Source organism: Dendrobates tinctorius, unplaced genomic scaffold, assembly GCF_039654945.1.
Source record: "Dendrobates tinctorius isolate UK_male_01 unplaced genomic scaffold, ASM3965494v1 ptg000314l, whole genome shotgun sequence".
Lineage (NCBI taxonomy): Eukaryota > Metazoa > Chordata > Amphibia > Anura > Dendrobatidae > Dendrobates > Dendrobates tinctorius.
The window spans coordinates 3921451-3942914 of NW_027361981.1; the positions used below are offsets into that span (position 1 = coordinate 3921451).

At 40.9% G+C, this 21464-nt stretch overlaps 1 protein-coding gene across 1 annotated transcript in view; it reads right to left on the reverse strand.

The window, feature by feature from the left end:
- LOC141073744 (protocadherin Fat 3-like) overlaps positions 1-21464 on the reverse strand; it is an 83416-nt gene that overhangs the window by 55949 nt on the left and 6003 nt on the right. The gene's annotated exons all lie outside the window — the stretch shown is intronic.

Consider the following 21464-nt stretch of genomic DNA (forward strand, 5'->3'; position numbering starts at 1 on the left):
GGTATCATTGTAATTAGTATTATGGCGCCGACCTGACACTGTCTGTAGGTTACTGTGCATAATCCTGCTGACAGGTTCCCTTTAATATCGGCTTTACTATGCAGCTGCAGCCTACAAAAGGCAGATTGGTAGCACGATACACACAGATAAGTCTCTGTACGCAGCTCCTCTGTTAATGCTTGGTTTCTGGGTGAGGGGTTACATTTCATTTGTCTGTCCCATTGTCTGCCATGAGAGATCAGAACTATGGGGAACTGCGCATCATGCAAGGTTGAATGCAGCCCTCCGAGTAAAGTTTTTGTGCATGCCCCTGTAAACAAGTGCGCACAAAGCATAAGATGAGCAGGAGATGTGCAATCACTTCCACCAAAAAAGTAGCAAAAATAATAAATATCTTAAAAAAAAAAAAAAAAAAAAAAAAAAAAGTAAAATTTTGATTCAATAATTTTTGCTTCTGTTATAAAAGGATCCCCGATCCGGATCTCACCTACATGAGCTTTCTTCCTATTACAATACATTACCAGTCCGCTCTCTAGGGCACCAGGCTTTTCCATCCACCAAACCAATCTGAAGGACCTGTTCCGTCATTAAACAAAACCTATTGGCTTTTTAATAAATCAGCCGCGTTTCTCCAGGACTGGGGCCATCAGGGAAATATTACCTGCTCTCCTGATCCCAGTGTGTGAAGGAAAACCTGGTTACAATCATTAGATATGCTCATTGTTCCTTACACTCGTTGCCTTCTAATCAAATAACGGATTGCCGTAGATTTACCCATACCCGATTCATCAAGGTCTTTAATATACACAAGGTGACCACAAGAAGCAGAGAGGGCAATCAATAAGCACCGCCGCTGGCCTGGGATTAATGGCTGTGACTCCCCGATCAATAATTCACCGCGCGCAGAACAAGAGCACCGGTCGGCGGCCCAATGTATGGCTTGTTTATTACACATCTAGGATCGGAACTAAGCTGCTGTGTATTGTATGACTGTAATGATAGTTCCCCTTTAAATAAAAAAAAATACTTGCGAAGTCCCCGAATATTCAAGCTGTTACATCTGAATTTAGGAAAACTGAGTGCCAAAAAATACGGCCACCATTACAGCTCAATTGTGAGAAGTATTGTCAGAAAAATGGAAAATCTTACTGTTTTTAATAATCCATTATTCAGTGTTAAGTCTAAGAGAATCAGAAATGATTTGTCGATACACATAAACCATCACCAAGCTGCTGTTGACAGATCTACAATTCTAAATGAAGCTGAAGACCTATGTCGTGTAGGCAAAATCTACACAGAATACAGAAACCATCAACAAGCTGCTGTTGACAGATCTACAATTCTAAATGAAGCTGAGCATCTATGTCATGTAGGCAAATTCTACACGGAATACGGAAATCATCAACAAGCTGCAGTTGACAGATCTACAATTCTAAATGAAGCTGAAGACCTACGTCGTGTAGGCAATATCTACACAGAATACGGAAACCATCAACAAGCTGCTGTTGATATCTACAATTCTAAATGAAGCTGAAGACCTATGTTGTGTAGGCAAAATCTACACGGAATACGGAAACCGTCAACAAGCTGCAGTTGACAGATCTACAATTCTAAATGAAGCTGAAGACCTATGTCGTATAGGCAAAATCTACACGGAACACGTAAACCATCACCAAGCTGCTGTTGACAGATCTACAATTCTAAATGAAGCTGAAGATCTATGTCATGTAGGCAAAATCTACACAGAATACAGAAACCATCAACAAGCTGCAGTTGACAGATCTGCAAATCTTATTAAGATTTTGAATGCATAATTGTAAACTTTTTGACCTAGGTTACAAATCTTTCGCAGTTTCAATTATCGTTCATGATTTTTGCTTTGTCTGTGTAGTGTATAGAAAGTCTGTTGCTGTCTGGAAACCCTCAGCAAGATGCAGTTGACAGATGTACAATTCTTGTGTTTTGAAACCATAATGGTGTACTGCTTTGGGTCTGACATGGGTTTCCTGACATTTTTTTAGTACATATTAATCTATGTACTGTAGGCAAAATCTACTTCTATTTGGAAACCATCAACAAGCTGTTGGTTACAGATCTGCAAATCTTATTAAGATTTTGAATTTATATTTATGTACTTTTGGACATTGGTTTATAAATTACTGTGAGATGTATAATTACTGTGTTTTGAAACCATATAAGTGTACTTCTGTGGGTCTAACACAGGTTTTCCTGACATTTTCTAGTACATATGTAGTACAGAGAAAAACTAATCCTATTTGGAAACCATCAACAAGCTGCTAATGACAGATCAACAATTTTGATGTAGTTTTTTGAATGGATAATGGTGCTCAGTTATAGGTAGGCTGTAAACCTTTCACAGCTTCAATGATTTTTCTGCACATTTTTTGTCTATGCAGAGTGGAGAAAGTCTGTTGCTCTTTGGAGACCCTCAGCAAGCTGCTATTGACAGATGTCCAATTCTTGAAATCAATTTTGAAATCATAATGCTGTGCAGCTGCAACAGAGTGCTTGCCATATATCAGTCTACCTTGTGTAAGCAACAACTATTGATATTTCGAGGTTAACAATGGTGCCAGTATGCATCTATCAATACTTTTGAAGAATATTTTCCGTAAATGCAAAAATTAATTATTATTTTTTACTCAAAAAATGTTATGTTTTTGAAGTGTATAAATTATATTTTGCTATGTGTAAACCATCAATAGCTACTGTTGGCAGATCTACAATCCTATATTTGCTAGTACATAGCTCTCAACGTAATATAGGCAAAGTCTGTTGCTATTTGGAAACCATGAACAAGCTCGTGTTGACAGAGCTACAATTCTTATTGTGTGTTTTTTAATACGTAATGGTGTGCTGATGTAAATAATCTGTCGGTCTCACAGTTTCAATTATTTTTCTATACATTTTAATTCTGTGCAATATACCGAAAATGTGCTGCTATTTGGAAACCATCAAAAAGCTACGGGTGACAGACTTACAATTCTTATTGTCAGCTTTCAATGCATAACAGTACGCTGCTGCGATTAGGCTGTGCCGTGACATACTTTTCATTTATTTTTTCAGTACATATCAGTATATGTAGCTTAAGCACAGTCTAATGCTACTTGGAAACCCTCAGCAAGCTGCTGTTAACAGATCTAGAATTGTTATTGTGGGGTTTTTAATAACAATGTGTTGATATAAATAGATATTGAATCTGACCGATTGGTATTCTTTTTTTCAGTATATTTTCAGTCTATAGATAAAACATTTTGTTATCCGGAAACCATTAACAAGTTGCTCTTGACTGATCTATATTTTTATTATGTGCTTTTAGGTGCATAATTGTGCAGTGCCATAAGAAAGTAAGCAATAAACACTGATATGTAGTCAGAAAATGTAACAATTTTACTTATTTTTCGTTTTTATTCAGTATGGTCTACAAAAAAGTATGGCAAAAGCATCAACAAACTGCTGTTGACAGATCTTCTCTTCTCATATTTTACATTTTAGGAGTAAAACTAAAATCCTTAATACAAATCTAGGACTAAGAACTACCTTACTTGCTGATGTTTTTTAAAAAGTAACATATTATACATCGAACACAGTATTAGCAAAAAATAAGTGTAATAGTGGGTGGTAGCCACTTCCTTGTGGTGGCCACCAAATGACCAAATCTCGGCTGTCAGATGGGGCAGACATTTTTATTGTCAGTGTAGATGGAGATGACTCAGGTGCAGAAATCTTCCAGAAGAAGTGAAATCTTCCAGCACACTTTATAATCCTCATAAATCAGTCCGTGTCTAATTCTGGGCAGAACACGGGGGTTTAATAATGTAACATGTGCTGATTTATGGCCGGAGCCTATGACAGAAGTGACATACAGGACGGTAAACCGCGCGCCTGCCTCGCTTTTACCATATGAATTAAATGTGACTTTCTCTTTAAGTCAGACCAGAACACTGAGAGATCCAGAAGATCCAGGGAACGGATCTCATACATAGAGGACTCAGCCACCGCGAGTTCTGCTCCGAGCTTCTCTGGCTGCGACCATCTGCCTCCTTCTAGATCAAGGATGTCAAACTCCAATACACAAATGGCCAAAACTAAAAGCCTGGGCGAAGTTGCCGGCCAACCTTGATATTTATAAAAAAAAAAATTTTCTACAATTGAGGACGTTTTTCCTTGTCATGAAATATAACAATGAACTTAAAGGGGTTGTCCCACGAGCAAAGAAAATAGATCTTAGAATAAAATATTGGAATAATATAATGTTTTGTAAAAAAAAAAAATTTATGTAAAAGCAGTAAAAAGCATATGGCCCAATGGCCTAATTTAAATATGTAATAACAAAGGATAAAAAGCCTTGAATAATAAACATAATAAAGTATGGTGCAAACAAAAGTATACCCCAAACACAGTATGATACCCCCACAGTGAATTCCTCCACACACACGGTATGATGACCCTACTCTACCCCCCCATCCCTCAATCCCCCAGATAAAGAATGGTGAGCCATTCAGAGTATGATTCTTCAACTCTAATGCAAGCACAGCCCCCCATACAGTATACCGGACCCCACATAGTGTGCCATACATTATAGTGCTCAATACAGTATAATGGCCCCACATAGTGCTCCATACAATATAATGGCCCCACATAGTGCTCCATGCAATATAATGGCCCCACATAGTGCTCCATACAATATAATGGCCCCACATAGTGCTCCATACAATATAATGGCCCCACATAGTGCTCCATACAGTATAATGGTCCCATATGGTGCTCCATGCAATATAATGGCCCCACATAGTGCTCCATACAGTATAATGGTCCCATATGGTACTCCATGCAATATAATGGCCCCACATAGTGCTCCATACAATATAATGGCCCCACATAGTGCTCCATACAATATAATGGCCCCACATAGTGCTCCATACAATATAATGGCCCCACATAGTGCTCCATACAATATAATGGCCCCACATAGTGCTCCATACAGTATAATGGTCCCATATGGTGCTCCATGCAATATAATGGCCCCACATAGTGCTCCATGCAATATAATGGCCCCACATAGTGCTCCATACAATATAATGGCCCCACATAGTGCTCCATACAATATAATGGCCCCACATAGTGCTCCATACAGTATAATGGTCCCATATGGTGCTCCATGCAATATAATGAGCGCTATAAGAGTGCTCCATACAGTATTAAGTACCCCACATGGTGCTCCATACAATATAATAGGCCTCACATTAAAAACAAATACTCACTTCAGCCCGTTTCCCCACTGCTCCATCTCTTCATGGTATCTTCAGAGCCTCTGCACATCTTGGTACAGCAGGTGCGTTGTAATGATCTCATCGTCCGCTTTGTTGAGATGTCAGACGCAGAGGGGGAATTGTGGGAGAGGGAACGTCAGCTGACGCTCCCTCCTCCATCACTGCTTTCAACCATATCGGCATCTAGGATAGCACGCGAAATACCGGTATACTTTTGTGAAAGGCTGCTCACAGCCGAAACGTTGACACATCATATGGACTAATAAAGTCCCGCTTTTTCACTGAAACTATTGGAGTGCTGCTTGCTTTTCTTTTTTGCCAATATCTATCTATGTAATATGTCTCTCATATTTATCTACAGTCATGGCCAAAAGTATTGACACCCCTGCAATTCTCTCAGATAATACTCAGTTTCTTCCTGGAAATGATTGCAAACACAAATTCTTTGGTATTCATAGAATCATAGAATCATAGAATCGTCGAGTTGGAAGGGACCTCCTGGGCCATCTGGTCCAACCCCCTGCTCAAAGCAGGATTCGCTAAATCATCCCAGTCAGATGTCTGTCCAGCCTCTGTTTGAAGACTTCCATTGAAGGAGAACTCACCACTTCTCGTGGCAGCCTGTTCCACTCATTGATCACTCTAACTGTCAAAAAGTTTTTTCTAATATCTAATCTGTGTCTCTTCCCATTCAGTTTCATCCCATTGCTTCTAGTCTTTCCTTGTGCAAATGAGAATAAAGTTGATCCTTCTACAATGTGACAGCCCTTTAGATATTTGTAGACAGCTATTAAGTCTCCTCTCAGTCTTCTCTTTTGCAAACTAAACATTCCCAAATCCTGCAACCTTTCCTCATAAGACAGGGTTTGCAGACCGGTCACCATTCTGGTCGCTCTTTTCTGAACTTGCTCCAGTTTGTTGATGTCTTTTTTAAAATGTGGTGCCCAAAACTGGACACAATATTCCAGATGAGGTCTGACCAAAGAGGAGTAGAGGGAAATAATGACTTCACGTGATCTAGACTGTATGCTTCTGTTAATACATCCTAGAATTGCATTTGCCTTTTTTGCTGCTGCATCACACTGTTGACTCATATTCAGTCTGTGATCTATTAGTATACCCAAGTCTTTTTCACATGTGCTGTCACTTAGCCCTATTCCTCCCATTCTATATATGCTTTTTTCATTTTTATTGCCCAGATGTAGTACTTTGCATTTCTCCCTGTTAAAAACCATTCTGTTAGTTGCTGCCCACTTCTCCAGTTTATTTAAATCTTTTTGAATCCTCTCTCTCTCTTCTCTAGTATTAGCTATCCCTCCTAGCTTTGTGTCATCAGCAAATTTAATCAGTTTACCCTCAATTCCTTCATCTAAATCGTTGATAAAGATGTTGAACAATACAGGGCCCAGGACAGAGCCCTGTGGTACCCCACTTGAGACATTCTTCCAACTGGATGTGCAGCCATTTACGACCACTCTTTGGGTCCGATCACTAAGCCAGTTATGAATCCACCTAACAGTTGCCTTGTCCATTCCATACTTAGTCATTTTTTCAATAAGGATTGTATGAGAGACTTTGTCAAATGCTTTGCTGAAGTCAAGATATACTATATCTACAGCATTTCCTTGATCCACCCAATCAGTGATACCGTCATAGAAGGAAATTAAGTTAGTCTGACATGACTTATTAGTTAGAAACCCATGCTGACTCTGTTTAATCACTTCATTCTTATCCAGGTATTGACATACATGTTGTTTAATAATTTGTTCAAAGATCTTTCCTGGTATAGAAGTCAGACTCACCGGCCTATAGTTGCCTGGGTCCACCTTCTTCCCCTTTTTGAAGATAGGAACAACATTTGCTCTTCTCCAGTCTTCTGGCACTTCTCCTGTTCTCCAAGAATTTTCAAAGATTATGGAGAGGGGTTCAAAAATTTCTTCTGCTATCTCCTTCAGTACTCTGGGGTGTAATTCATCTGGACCTGGAGACTTGAATTCATTTAGGTTAGCTAAGTGTTTCCTCACTATCTTTCTGTTTATAGATATCCTGGATTCTTCTATTCCCTTAATAGGACAGTGAATAACAGTTGATGTTGCATTTCCTTTCTGAGAGAAAACAGATGCAAAATAGGAATTTAAAAGTTCAGCCTTCTCAACATCCTGTCTTACCATTTCATCATTTTCATCCTGTAAAAATCCTATAGCATCTTTGACTTTTCTTTTACTTTTGACATATCCCCAAAATCCTTTATTATTGCTTTTGACATCTCTTGCAAGCCTCAATTCATTTTCAGCTTTAGCTAATCTGATTTGTGCCCTGCAGGTTCTGCAGACAGCATTATATTCTTCTTTAGATATGCCTCCCTCTTTCCATTTTATAAACATTTTTTTCTTCCTTTTTAGCATGTGCTTAAGTTCTGTGTTCATCCATCCTGGTTTCCTTAAATGCTTCCTATTCTTCCCTCTTTTCGGAATTGTTAACAACTGTGCTTTGAGAATTTCATTTTTCAAGATTTCCCATCCTTCCTGGACATTTTTGTCTTTAAGGATATCCAGCCATTGGATCCCTCCAATTCTCTTTCTGAATCCCTTAAAATCTGCCTTTCTGAAATCTAACCTTGACGTCTGAGTCTTCACAGGTCTTCCACCTCTAGTAATCCAAAATTCTAAAATAGCATGGTCGCTACCTCCTAGGGTCCCAGCCACTTTTACCTCCTCAACCATTTCCTCCCTGTTTATAAGGATTAGATCCAAGGTAGCAGTTCCCCTTGTTTTCTCCCTTACCTTTTGGAAGATAAAGTTGTCAGCAAGAGAGGATAAGAATTTCCTTGACCTGTTAGTTTTGCCTGAGAGAGATTCCCAACAAATGTCTGGATAGTTGAAATCTCCCATGACAACTATGTCATATTTTTTGGAGAACTTGGCCATCTGATGCATAAAGAGTTCATCTATATCTTCGGCTTGCACAGGCGGCCTGTAGTAAATGCCTACAATGGTGTCCTTTCCATTGTTCTGTCCTTGTATTCTTACCCAAACAGTTTCCACAGAACTCCCAGTCTCTGAAGCTTCAATCTCTGTGCAGATATACGCGTTTCGAACATACAATGCGACACCCCCTCCTCGTTTATCAAGTCTGTTTCTTGAAAATAAGTTGTATCCTTCTAGTCTTGTATTCCAATCATGTGTATTGTCCCACCAAGTTTCAGTGATTCCAATTACATCATATTTCTGTTCCTGTGTTAGTAGTTCCAATTCTCCTTGTTTGTTGCCCATGCTTTGTGCATTAGTATAGAAACATTTTAGTTTGTGATTGGTTTCTCTTTCTCCAATATTTTTATTAATTAGATTCTTTCGTCTTTGTTCTTCCTTTCCACTTCTAATAGCAGAGTTCTCAATAGCATTTGTCAGGTGTATGGCTTTTTCTGGTCTTTTGCTTCCCTTCCCATGTTGTTCTAGTTTAAAGCTCTCCTTACAAGTGTAGCAAGGCGACTTCCAAATACATGCTTTCCAGTCTTCGTGAGGTGCACCCCATCTCTAGCAAGTAGTCCATCGTATAAGTAGTTCACTCCGTGATCCAGAAATCCAAATCGTTGCTGACGGCACCATCGACGTAGCCAGTTGTTCACCTGCAGAATCTTATTCCACCTCCTTGTTCCATGGCCATCCACTGGGAGGATGGAAGAGAAGACCACCTGCGCTCCCAGTTCTTTCACTTTCTTGCCTAAGTCTTCAAAGTCTCTGCAGATGATTTCCAGGTCGTTTCTTGCGGTGTCATTTGTCCCCACATGTAGTAGCAGGAATGGGTAGTCATCTGTAGGTCTGAAGAGTCCTGATATCCTGTCAGACACATCTTTAATTTTTGCACCTGGAAGACAGCACATTTCTCTTGTAGTTATATCCGGTCTGCAGATAGCGGCCTCTGTTCCTCTCAGCAGGGAATCCCCCATGACCACCACTCTCCGTTTCTTCTTCACAACATTTTTCTTTCTCCATCCAGGAGGACTCTGAGGGCGTACAAGGTTGCTGTTTGTTGGCAAAGTCTTATCCTGATGTATTTCTTCATCGTTTTCCTGCGTGAGAGCCTGGTACTGGTTTCTGAGCAGTATGGGTGCTGACTGCCTCCTGATCCTCCTGCTTCTCTGGGTCACATGTCTCCATTCCTCTGTTTCTTCAGGTGCACTTCGAATTTCTTCTCTTTCTGTAACATGAAGAGATAATTCTGCTCTGTCCAAGAACTCTTCACCTTCCTTAATGATCTTCAACGTAGCTAACCTCTCTTCGAGATTTTGCAACTTTTCCTCCAACAGGGACACAAGCTTGCATTTGTGGCATGTGAAGTTTGGCTTTTCCACTGGTAAATCTGTGAACATGTAGCAAGAAATGCAGCTCACCAAATGGCTCCTGGCCTCTTCCATCTTGAGATTTCTTAAAAACGATGAAAGATGAGCCAAATTTCGCGCACCGATAGGCGCGCGTTTTTTCCGATTTCCTCTTTTCAGCTGCAACTGCCAAAACCCAGTGATCGTTGAGCTCGCGGAGACTCTTCACTTATCCCAGAAGGCACTGGGAATATGCAAATGATCTCCTCAAGACTCTTCCCCTGGTTTTCCGATTTCCTCTTTTCAGCTGCAACTGCCAAAACCCAGTGATCGTTGAGCTCGCGGAGACTCTTCACTTATCCCAGAAGGCACTGGGAATATGCAAATGATCTCCTCAAGACTCTTCCCCTGGTTTTCCGATTTCCTCTTTTCAGCTGCAACTGCCAAAACCCAGTGATCGTTGAGCTCGCGGAGACTCTTCACTTATCCCAGAAGGCACTGGGAATATGCAAATGAACTCCTCAAGACTCTTCCCCTGGTTTTCCGATTTCCTCTTTTCAGCTGCAACTGCCAAAACCCAGTGATCGTTGAGCTCGCGGAGACTCTTCACTTATCCCAGAAGGCACTGGGAATATGCAAATGATCTCCTCAAGACTCTTCCCCTGGTTTTCCGATTTCCTCTTTTCAGCTGCAACTGCCAAAACCCAGTGATCGTTGAGCTCGCGGAGACTCTTCACTTATCCCAGAAGGCACTGGGAATATGCAAATGAACTCCTCAAGACTCTTCCCCTGGTTTTCCGATTTCCTCTTTTCAGCTGCAACTGCCAAAACCCAGTGATCGTTGAGCTCGCGGAGACTCTTCACTTATCCCAGAAGGCACTGGGAATATGCAAATGATCTCCTCAAGACTCTTCCCCTGGTTTTCCGATTTCCTCTTTTCAGCTGCAACTGCCAAAACCCAGTGATCGTTGAGCTCGCGGAGACTCTTCACTTATCCCAGAAGGCACTGGGAATATGCAAATGATCTCCTCAAGACTCTTCCCCTGGTTTTCCGATTTCCTCTTTTCAGCTGCAACTGCCAAAACCCAGTGATCGTTGAGCTCGCGGAGACTCTTCACTTATCCCAGAAGGCACTGGGAATATGCAAATGAACTCCTCAAGACTCTTCCCCTGGTTTTCCGATTTCCTCTTTTCAGCTGCAACTGCCAAAACCCAGTGATCGTTGAGCTCGCGGAGACTCTTCACTTATCCCAGAAGGGAATTATTATCTTCATTTAATTTGTCTTAAATGAAAAAACACAAAAAGAATTGTCCTAAAGCCAAACTGGATATAATTCCACACCAAACATAAAAAAGAGGGTGGACAAAAGTATTGGCACTGCTCGAAAAATCATGTGATGCTTCTCTAATTTGTGTAATTAACAGCACCTGTAACTTACCTGTGGCACCTAACAGGTGTTGGCAATAACTAAATCACACTTGCAGCCAGTTGACATGGATTAAAGTTGACTCAACCTCTGTCCTGTGTCCTTGTGTGTACCACATTGAGCATGGAGAAAAGAAAGAAGACCAAAGAACTGTCTGAGGACTTGAGAAACCAAATTGTGAGGAAGCATGAGCAATATCAAGGCTACAAGTCCATCTCCAAAGACCTGAATGTTCCTGTGTCTACCGTGCGCAGTGTCATCAAGAAGTTTAAAGCCCATGGCACTGTGGCTAACCTCTCTAGATGTGGACGGAAAAGAAAAATTGACAAGAGATTTCAATGCAAGATTGTGCGGATGTTGGATAAAGAACCTCCACTAACATCCAAACAAGTTCAAGCTGCCCTGCAGTCCGAGGGTACAACGGTGTCAACCCGTACTATCCGTCGGCATCTGAATGAAAAGGGACTGTATGGTAGGAGACCCAGGAAGACCCCACTTCTTACCCCGAGACATAAAAAAGCCAGGCTGGAGTTTGCCAAAACTTACCTGAAAAAGCCTAAAACATTTTGGAAGAATGTTCTCTGGTCAGATGAGACAAAAGTAGAGCTTTTAGGGCAAAAGCATCAACATAGAGTTTACAGGAGAAAAAAGAGGCATTCAAAGAAAAGTACACGGTCCCTACAGTCAAACATGGCGGAGGTTCCCTGATGTTTTGGGGTTGCTTTGCTGCCTCTGGCACTGGACTGCTTGACCGTGTGCATGGCATTATGAAGTCAGAAGACTACCAACAAATTTTGCAGCATAATTTAGGGCCCAGTGTGAGAAAGCTGGGTCTACCTCAGAAGTCATGGGTCTTCCAGCAGGACAATAACCTAAAACACACTTCAAAAAGCACTAGAAAATGGTTTGCGAGAAAGCACTGGAGACTTCTAAGGTGGCCAGCAATGAGTCCAGACCTGAATCCCATAGAACACCTGTGGAGAGATCTAAAAATGGCAGTTTGGAGAAGGCACCCTTCAAATATCAGGGACCTGGAGCAATTTGCCAAAGAAGAATGGTCTAAAATTCCAGCAGAGCATTGTAAGAAACTCATTGATGGTTACCGGAAGCAGTTGGTCACAGTTATTTTGGCTAAAGGTTGTAAAACGAAGTGTTAGGCTGAGGGTGCCAATACTTTTGTCTGGCCCATTTTTGGAGTTTTGTGTGAAATGATCAATGTTTTGCTTTTTGCTTCATTCTCTTTTGTGTTTTTTCATTTAAGACAAATTAAATGAAGATAATAATACCAAAGAATTTGTGATTGCAATCATTTTCAGTATGAAACTGAGTATTATCTGACAGAATTGTAGGGGTGTCAATACTTTTGGCCACAACTGTACCTCCTATCTATCTACCTATCTATATATCTATCTATCTATAATCTATCTATTATCTATCTATCTATCTATCTAGATGTTATCTATTGTTGATCTATTATCTATCATCTATCTATGTAGCTGTTACCTATCTATCTCTTATCTATTATATATCCATTATCTATCTATCTATCTATTTATCTATTTATTATCTATCCATCCATCTATCTATCTATTTATTATCTATCCATCCATCTATCTATCTATTTATTATCTATCCATCCATCCATCCATCCATCTATCTATCCTCAGAGATTTCTCACTTCTAGCCTCTCCTCTTGCCTCCTCCTCACATCATGATCTCCCAGACTTCTCCCGTGCTTCCTCCATACTATGGAACTTCCCCGCTGTGTATGAAGCCACAGTTTAATCTCCTAAATGCACGTACAGGCTTAAGTCCCTTAAGTGGACTAAAAATAAGTAGAATATTAATGTATCTTCTAACTTATTCTATTTCTCTTCCACCAGAAACCTATATTTGACTTTCTAAACATAGAGTTCTGGTGCCGTGGCTTATCCTGAGTAATGAATGCTCTCGCCCATGCCAAATAACATCTCGGGGGTGCAGACGCACTGAGACAAGATAAGGTCCTAATGCGATGACTTTCTGTCCTCCTGGACAAACACAAGACAAGTGATTCCTTCATATTTCTCTAGAGGAACCGCACCATTGATTTTCCCCAAACTGCTATCCTAGATAAACCTGGAGTAATCTCTGTGCAGCAGAAATGTGAGGTCTACACAGATTAATCGCCCCTCTAATGCCTGTTTAATTAAGGGTTGTATCACAATTACACCTTCCCTCTTCCATCTGGAAGCGCATGCAAATGTGGGCAATGCATGATTAACATTACGGTGCACTACCACTTAAAATTTTAACAAACGATTCAAAAAGACTTGATAAAAATCTGCTGCTCAGTAAGTGTTATAAAGTGTCTTATAAGTGGTATAAAATAGCGCCCATCATCTGTAAGCAATGCAGGGGGTGAGAACCTGCAACTAGTAGATCAGAATAATTTCTTGCCTTCCGGGAATTTTAGAGAGTAAAGACTGTTATGATGGCGGTCATCTCGGTAGTGAGTAATGAAGTGTCCTTTAAGTATAGCCAAACTACAAGCTCCAGACCCCTCGGTGACCTACAAGTGATAGCTTGCAGTTATTACGCTAGGGTAGGGGGTTTTCAAAGTGGGTTTTTATGTCCATAAAATTTTTAAATTCAAATTTTTTTTTTAACAGACGTTACATTTTTTTATGGCCTGGTGACACATGAGATGCTTAGCACAAAACTTGTGCAAAAAATGTGAGCCCATTCACCAACGTCAAGGTAATCTCATGGATCGGATGGGTCCCTGACCGAACTGCCCAGTATGAACACTTACCTATGACTAATATCTTGGTAAAGCCTAAATTTATGGGTTGGTCGGAAAATGATGTGATTAGATGTAATTAAAATCACTGCATGGTGAAGGTAAGATGGGCTCACATTTTCTGGCCAAATTTTGTGCTAAGCATCTCATGTGTTTTTCCTAAATTTCAAAAGCCATTACGCTATTCACACTTCATGCATTTCACATTGACATGCCTTAATGCAATTGAGTGCAACCATTTCCTCATTTTGATATGTAAGCTGTTTTTGGTATGCACTTGCTGTGGTACAGTAAAGGGTGGTTTACTGGATGGGAGATACATTTCTCCCAGCAGGTTAATGTTTGGCCGGGTTTTTCCCTAAAGACAGGACCTGCGATGATGTCATGGTCACGTGATCAGCCCATGTGATGTCTACCTCACTGGTGGGAGGGGTTATGGACTATGTAATGGAGGTTGGTGTTTGGCACATGGTGAGTGTGTCTGGAAGTTACAGGAACTTGGCTGGACTTAGCCTGAACTTGTGTACAGGATCCCCGTGCTGCAGGACTATGGCAGCAAGACTCACAACAACCCTGGGAATGGCACCTGGCAGATGCCACAGGACCTGGCAGCCGCTTAGTTAAGCCCGTCCTGTGCAAGGGGTGAGTATGGGACCAGTGGTTCTCCAAGCTGGAGTACATTTATGTTTTTCCTTACTTTCTGTTAATCTGCAGTTTGCAACGTGACATTAAACCACTAAAATTGGACTTTAACCCTGTTTGTTGCCTCATTACTGCATCCCTGCCATTACCTACCGGAGTGAATCCCTACATTGTTCAGACTAGTTTTTGATGTGCCGTCAGTTTTCTGTTATTTGTATGTTAGCTTTCTGACTGAGCACTCCGCTCTTCACCATGCAGTGATTTTAATTACATCTAATCACATCAGGTTCCAACCAACCCATAAATATTGGCTTTACCAAGATATAAGCCATAGGTAAGTGTTCATACTGGGCAGTTAGGTCAGGGACCCATCCAATCCATTCTGAAGAACGCATGCGTATTGAACGCATGCGTACGTATGTCCTTGCGTACCAATGCGTTCCCATAGACAGTAATGCGTTGTTTTGTCGCACTTGAGCCGCAATAATCATCCGCATGCGTATCGCTGCGCATATTTGACGCCTCAAAAAATTCAACATGTTGCGTTCACTGCACACCGCCACACACTGCGAAACGTCGCATTCGTACGCATCCGCAAGCGAACGCATGCAAACGCATGTTCCTGCGTACACCATGTTAAAGATATGTACGCATGACGATCTATGCGGATCAAACACTGCACACAGATACGCAAATACAGTCATGGCCAAAAGTATTGACACCCCTACAATTCTGTCAGATAATACTCAGTTTCTTCCTGAAAATGATTGCAAACACAAATTCTTTGGTATTATTATCTTCATTTAATTTGTCTTAAATGAAAAAACACAAAAGAGAATGAAGCAAAAAGCAAAACATTGATCATTTCACACAAAACTCCAAAAATGGGCCGGACAAAAGTATTGGCACCCTCAGCCTAATACTTGGTTGCACAACCTTTAGCCAAAATAACTGCGACCAACCGCTTCCGGTAACCATCAATGAGTTTCTTACAATGCTCTGCTGGAATTTTAGACCATTTTTCTTTGGCAAACTACTCCAGGTCCCTGAAATTTGAAGGGTGTCTTCTCCAAACTGCCATTTTTAGATCTCTCCACAGGTGTTCTATGGGATTCAGGTCTGGACTCATTGCTGGCCACCTTAGAAGTCTCCAGTGCTTTCTATCAAACCATTTTCTAGTGCTTTTTGAAGTGTGTTTTGGGTCATTGTCCTGCTGGAAGACCCATGACCTCTGAGGTAGACCCAGCTTTCTCACACTGGGCCCTAAATTATGCTGCAAAATTTGTTGGTAGTCTTCTGACTTCATAATGCCATGCACACGGTCAAGCAGTCCAGTGCCAGAGGCAGCAAAGCAACCCCAAAACATCAGGGAACCTCCGCCATGTTTGACTGTAGGGACCGTGTACTTTTCTTTGAATGCCTCTTTTTTCTCCTGTAAACTCTATGTTGATGCTTTTGACCTAAAAGCTCTACTTTTGTCTCATCTGACCAGAGAACATTCTTCCAAAATGTTTTAGGCTTTTTCAGGTAAGTTTTGGCAAACTCCAGCCTGGCTTTTTTATGTCTCGGGGTAAGAAGTGGAGTCTTCCTGGGTCTCCTACCATACAATGCCTTTTCATTCAGATGCCGACGGATAGTACGGGTTGACACCGTTGTACCCTCGGACTGCAGGGCAGCTTGAACTTGTTTGGATGTTAGTCGAGGTTCTTTATCCAACATCCGCACAATCTTGCATTGAAATCTCTTGTCAATTTTTCTTTTCTGGCCACATCTAGAGAGGTTAGCCACAGTGCCATGGGCTTTAAACTTCTTGATGACACTGCGCACGGTAGACACAGGAACATTCAGGTCTTTGGAGATGGACTTGTAGCCTTGAGATTGCTCATGCTTCCTCACAATTTGGTTTCTCAAGTCCTCAGACAGTTCTTTGGTCTTCTTTCTTTTCTCCATGCTCAATGTGGTACACACAAGGACATAGGACAGAGGTTGAGTCAACTTTAATCCATGTCAACTGGCTGCAAATGTGATTTAGTTATTGCCAACACCTGTTAGGTGCCACAGGTAAGTTACAGGTGCTGGTAATTACACAAATTAGAGAAGCATCACATGATTTTTCGAGCAGTGCCAATACTTTTGTCCACCCTCTTTGTTATGTTTGGTGTGGAATTATATCCAATTTGGCTTTAGGACAATTCTTTTTGTGTTTTTTCATTTAAGACAAATTAAATGAAGATAATAATACCAAAGAATTTGTGTTTGCAATCATTTTCAGGAAGAAACTGAGTATTATCTGAGAGAATTGCAGGGGTGTCAATACTTTTGGCCATGACTGTATGAAACCAGCCTTATAGACATTTTCCGGCTAAACCCAACAGACAAGTCACCGCGATCCACCGGGCGCTGTTAGTGTAAGTCATTTGACAGATCCTGCACTGGTTTGAGGTTTCCATTATAGACGGACACCAAACATTTGTGAACAGTGCCGAAGCGTACTGAAAATGTAGTCATTTATCACAAATTTTGTAATTTTCCAAAATTTAGTAAGAAGCTAGAGAAGCCAAATTTTTCTAGCAGGAAAAGAAGCAAATGGTAAGACATAGTGATGATATTTGCTCTGACTTTTTGACAAATCTACCAATAAATAGAGATAAAAAAAAAGGGAAAAAAAACACTGACCAAAAATAAATAAAGGATTACATGTCCCTAGGGAACGGCCTACCGGTGTATTGTGTCACAGTTTAGACAGCGATAGATATGAACCAGCTGTGTATTCATCTAAATTATGGTAGCCTATCTCTCACAAGGGAGATTGCCAGACTGATGTGGCGGGCACTTCAACATAATGAGAAAAATCAGTTACACTGGAGGGCTCGGGTAAGGGCATGAAAGGGAATGAGGAAATCTGAGAAGAAGGATGTCAAAACATTTTGTGAATGATGTAAACACATGGCAGGTTTGCTCGAGAGGGAGGAGGTGGCCGAAAAAAAAAATAAAGTGCTCCTGAAAAGCGGGGGCTTACAATCCTGGGTGAAGACATTGACATTAATGAACCCTATTTGAAATTCAAGGTAAAGTACTGTAACAAAGAGAACATTGTAGATGTGATAATGGGGAACGGTCTACCGGGACGGCACTGTGGAATTTAATCCGTAATTCCAGGCTGTGCAGCTGCTGGGAGCTTTGTCTTCTCGAATGGCTAACAGTCTATACAGCATCGGTGGAGGTAGCCAATTAAATGAATGATATGTAGGACTCTACCAAACACTGTAGCGGAGATGGGTGTAGTAAGCAAAATTTTTAATGCCCTACGAATTTTCAATGTTTGAAAGCCAAATCTGTCAATCAAGTAAGAGGAGTGCAAAGATAGGCGAAAAACAAGTAGGTGGTAAGGTGCACTGAATTGTTTGGCTAACCCAGGGGTGCATGGAGTGCCTATCCATGGTTTGAACATTTATTTTGTGCTCCCTTGAAAACCCTTGAAGTGCCAGGCCACCCAATTTTGCTTGAATATATAAAATAAAATCTATTGTAAACGACTACCCAAAATGGTGTTGAAGGAAAGTGTTTCTTGACAATTGTGAGCCAAGATACCGCCTACTAAAAAAGTTGCATCAACAATCATACATTGCGCTGCTTGCTAATAGCAAAACTAAGCAAAGTACAAGTATATCCATGTGGCGTGGACCTACTGGGATGCACATTTCACAGGAGAAGGGTTGGACGCCAAGATGTAAGGGACTTATAAGCCAGCCTACATCGAGACTGGTCTACTCAAATAAGTGGTCTTCTCCAAAGGTTTCAATGTATGACCTTGTAATTACAGCTGACCACAAACATCTCCTGTATTGGTCAACTACTGGGTAATGCCTGAGTCTTATGTTCCTATGTAAAGCCAAGCCGGGAGATATAGGTGCTGGCTCAACTATCGTTTCGGCCAACGGCTAACTAATGTATGGCTAACTTAAGACCACTGGTGAAAATGAAGCGTGGCTTTTTAGGGCACCAAAGACATGCAGCAAAATCCCTCATATTCTTGGCGGTGTTGAATAAATAGTTCAGCTATGTCTGAACAACCCATTTTCATATACAGCTTTTGAAAAATGTTCAGGGAAATCCTTTTTTCAGGATCTTCATTTTCTAGACAGAGTGGAAAATGAATGACTACAAAAAGTAGTTATCATCCTGGAGAACCTCTCCTATCCTTCACTACACAAACAACCCAATAATGTGAAGGAACATTGTGTAATGCTTTATTTTTGGGAAACTTGATGCTCACTGCCAGTCTTTCCATAGGTTACTGATTGCTTGGAGTTCCTGCCAGGGGACCATCTGTATCCTGATCAGTATTAAGAGACCCATCTAAGAAGTATAGACTCTCCAAAATGTAGAACTCATTTCAGACACGCGTAATGATTTTTGGTTACTGCCATGCATCAAGGCTCCATTTTGGACAATCACGATTTCTTAGATGATTCTCCAGAGAGAGGATAACCTTCAATCTTGGCAAGAAAATCCTGTAAGGAGACCAGATGAGAATGGAGTCCTATTGGAAACTCTTCATGGGAACAAAAAGTATGCACATTACTAATAAGACTCCATACTTAGGTGGTCTCATTAATGAGAGCCGATTCTTCAAAGTTGTTGAAATCAAATGCAAACATCTTGGAACAGGAGAAATGGTGTTTATCGACCCAGAAGAAAAATGTAGTAACAACCCTCCCCTTACCTTGTGAAGTTAAAACATCCCCTATAAAAGAGGTGATACGGCCAACTTAAAGAGGACCTGTCACTTGGAAAATTGAAAGTTCCAATGTTCATAATTTTCCAATTTTTCGTTGCCCTCATGCTAATCTGCTACCGGTGAGTATGTCACAACATGCATTACACTAACATATGTAATCCCTGACAAAGGGGGGAAAAAAAAAATGCTGCAGTGGTGCTTTAGGATGGATTGACAAATCTTTGAGAAGACACTCCAGCCGATTATAGCTGTTACGAAAAACACCGAAGTCATTGAGTTCATGAAACACTTGTAAACAATCAGGACTGTGAAAACTGCCATTAACCTCTTGGTTGGATCTCTCGCCATCGATGATCTGATGGATATTTTTGGAAACGTATTAACAAGAACTGTCTGTCATTGTGGGAGTCCATCAGAAAGGGCACTTTCTTTGAAAAGTTCTTCATCAAGTTGCTCACATCTCTGGTGTAAGGAATACGTCGAAAAACAAGCTGCACAACATACTACAATAACCGAACGCTCTACGTCAAGTGAAGTTTAAGTCCTAAAGGACTCTTCTCCATTCCTAAGATCTGACCTCCTCTTCCCTGTATGTAAATCAAATGGGTGGGTACTTGAGAAGAAGTTGCCCACAGAGAATAACTGAAGACCTTTCCCACTTAGATAAAAAGGCTTGATTTTACCTACATCGAATAAGGTCCATATGTCAAGAATGGAGAGACACAAGAACAAAAATAAGAAAAATAGAAGCTAGATGAAGGTTCAGAACAGCAACATTTACAACAGGTAAAAATGGACATATTTATATCAAGTGACAGGTCCTCTTTCAATAGACATTTAAGTAGGGTTAAAATAGGGCATGCTCAAAATGTCCACATAACAGCTCGTGAAAACACGCTTAAAGGGTTTGTTCACTACTAGGACAACCCCTTCTTAATCTGAATGTCTGCCTCAGTTAAAATAAAAACACTTATACTCACCTCTCGTGCCGATGCGGTTCCCAGGGATCACGTGAGGTTGTACGCCACGGGAGCCCAGCGCTCAATCAGCACTGGCATCACTGTTCCCACCTTCAAATGTATAAGTAATCAAGAGGCAGTAAGAGCTGCGGTTGGGTGTTTACTTCCTGTTGATTAGCTTGGACATGGAAACGAGGCTAATAAACTCAAGTGTGCACAAAACATAGGAACTGGAGTGCAGAAACATGGCAGCAGGACTAAAGAGCTGAAATGGGAAATTTTGGTCAGTAACAGTTGGCAGTTGTTCAACGAAGGGCTGGAAAGTAGCACAATAATGAGTGTCTGCAGGAACAGTGAATCACGGGCGAGGTTTCTCGCAAGTTTATGGCTCCAATTCAGCAAATGGAGATGGGGATTTGGTCAGGATTAATGGTGTCCTCAATGCTGAGAAATACAGGCAAATACTTATCCACCATGCAATACCATCCGGGAGGCATGCGATTGGCTCCAAATCTATTCTGCAGTAGGACAACGACCCCAAACATCCAGCAAATGTCTTTAAGAACTATCTTCAGAATAAAGAAGAACAAGGAGTTCTAGAAGTGATGACCCGGCCCCCGCAGAGCCCTGATCTCAAATCATCCAGTCTGTCTGGGATCACATGAAGACACAGAAGGATTTGTACAAGCGACATCCACAGAAGATCTGTGGTTAGTTCTCTAAGATGATTGGAACAACCTCCCTACCGAGTTCCCCTAAAAAATGTACATAGAAGATAGATACAGTTTTGAAGGCAGAAAGCGGGTCATATCAAATATTGATTTAATTTAAATTTATCTTATGTTCATTCACTCAACTGATAAAAACAAACCAGTAACACTTCTATTAAAAAAAAACCAAAAAAACATTTTTACTCTGCAGCATTTTTTCGACACCTACCTAAAACGGTACGCTACATAAATGGATAGTTGGCCATATCTCAGAACACAGAGGAGCAGAATGAAAAGGAAAAAATAATTTCAGGAGAACAACAATATGTACACCAGGTGAAAAATATTAGTATCCGGTCCTCCATAAGCAAGGGGATCCCTAAGATCTACATTGTCTGCCACTATGATATTTATAGTATATACCTAATCAGCTGCCACTATGGTATATATGGCTTTGGTAATAGAATACTGTGAGGATTTGCAAAGTTACAGGAAAGCCAGCTCCGTAGAGTCGCTAATTCTAAACGTGTGAGTCCGTAACACAGTGCGTGAAAGTTGATACCGTGCAACAGTCGGTTTCTGGCACAGAAA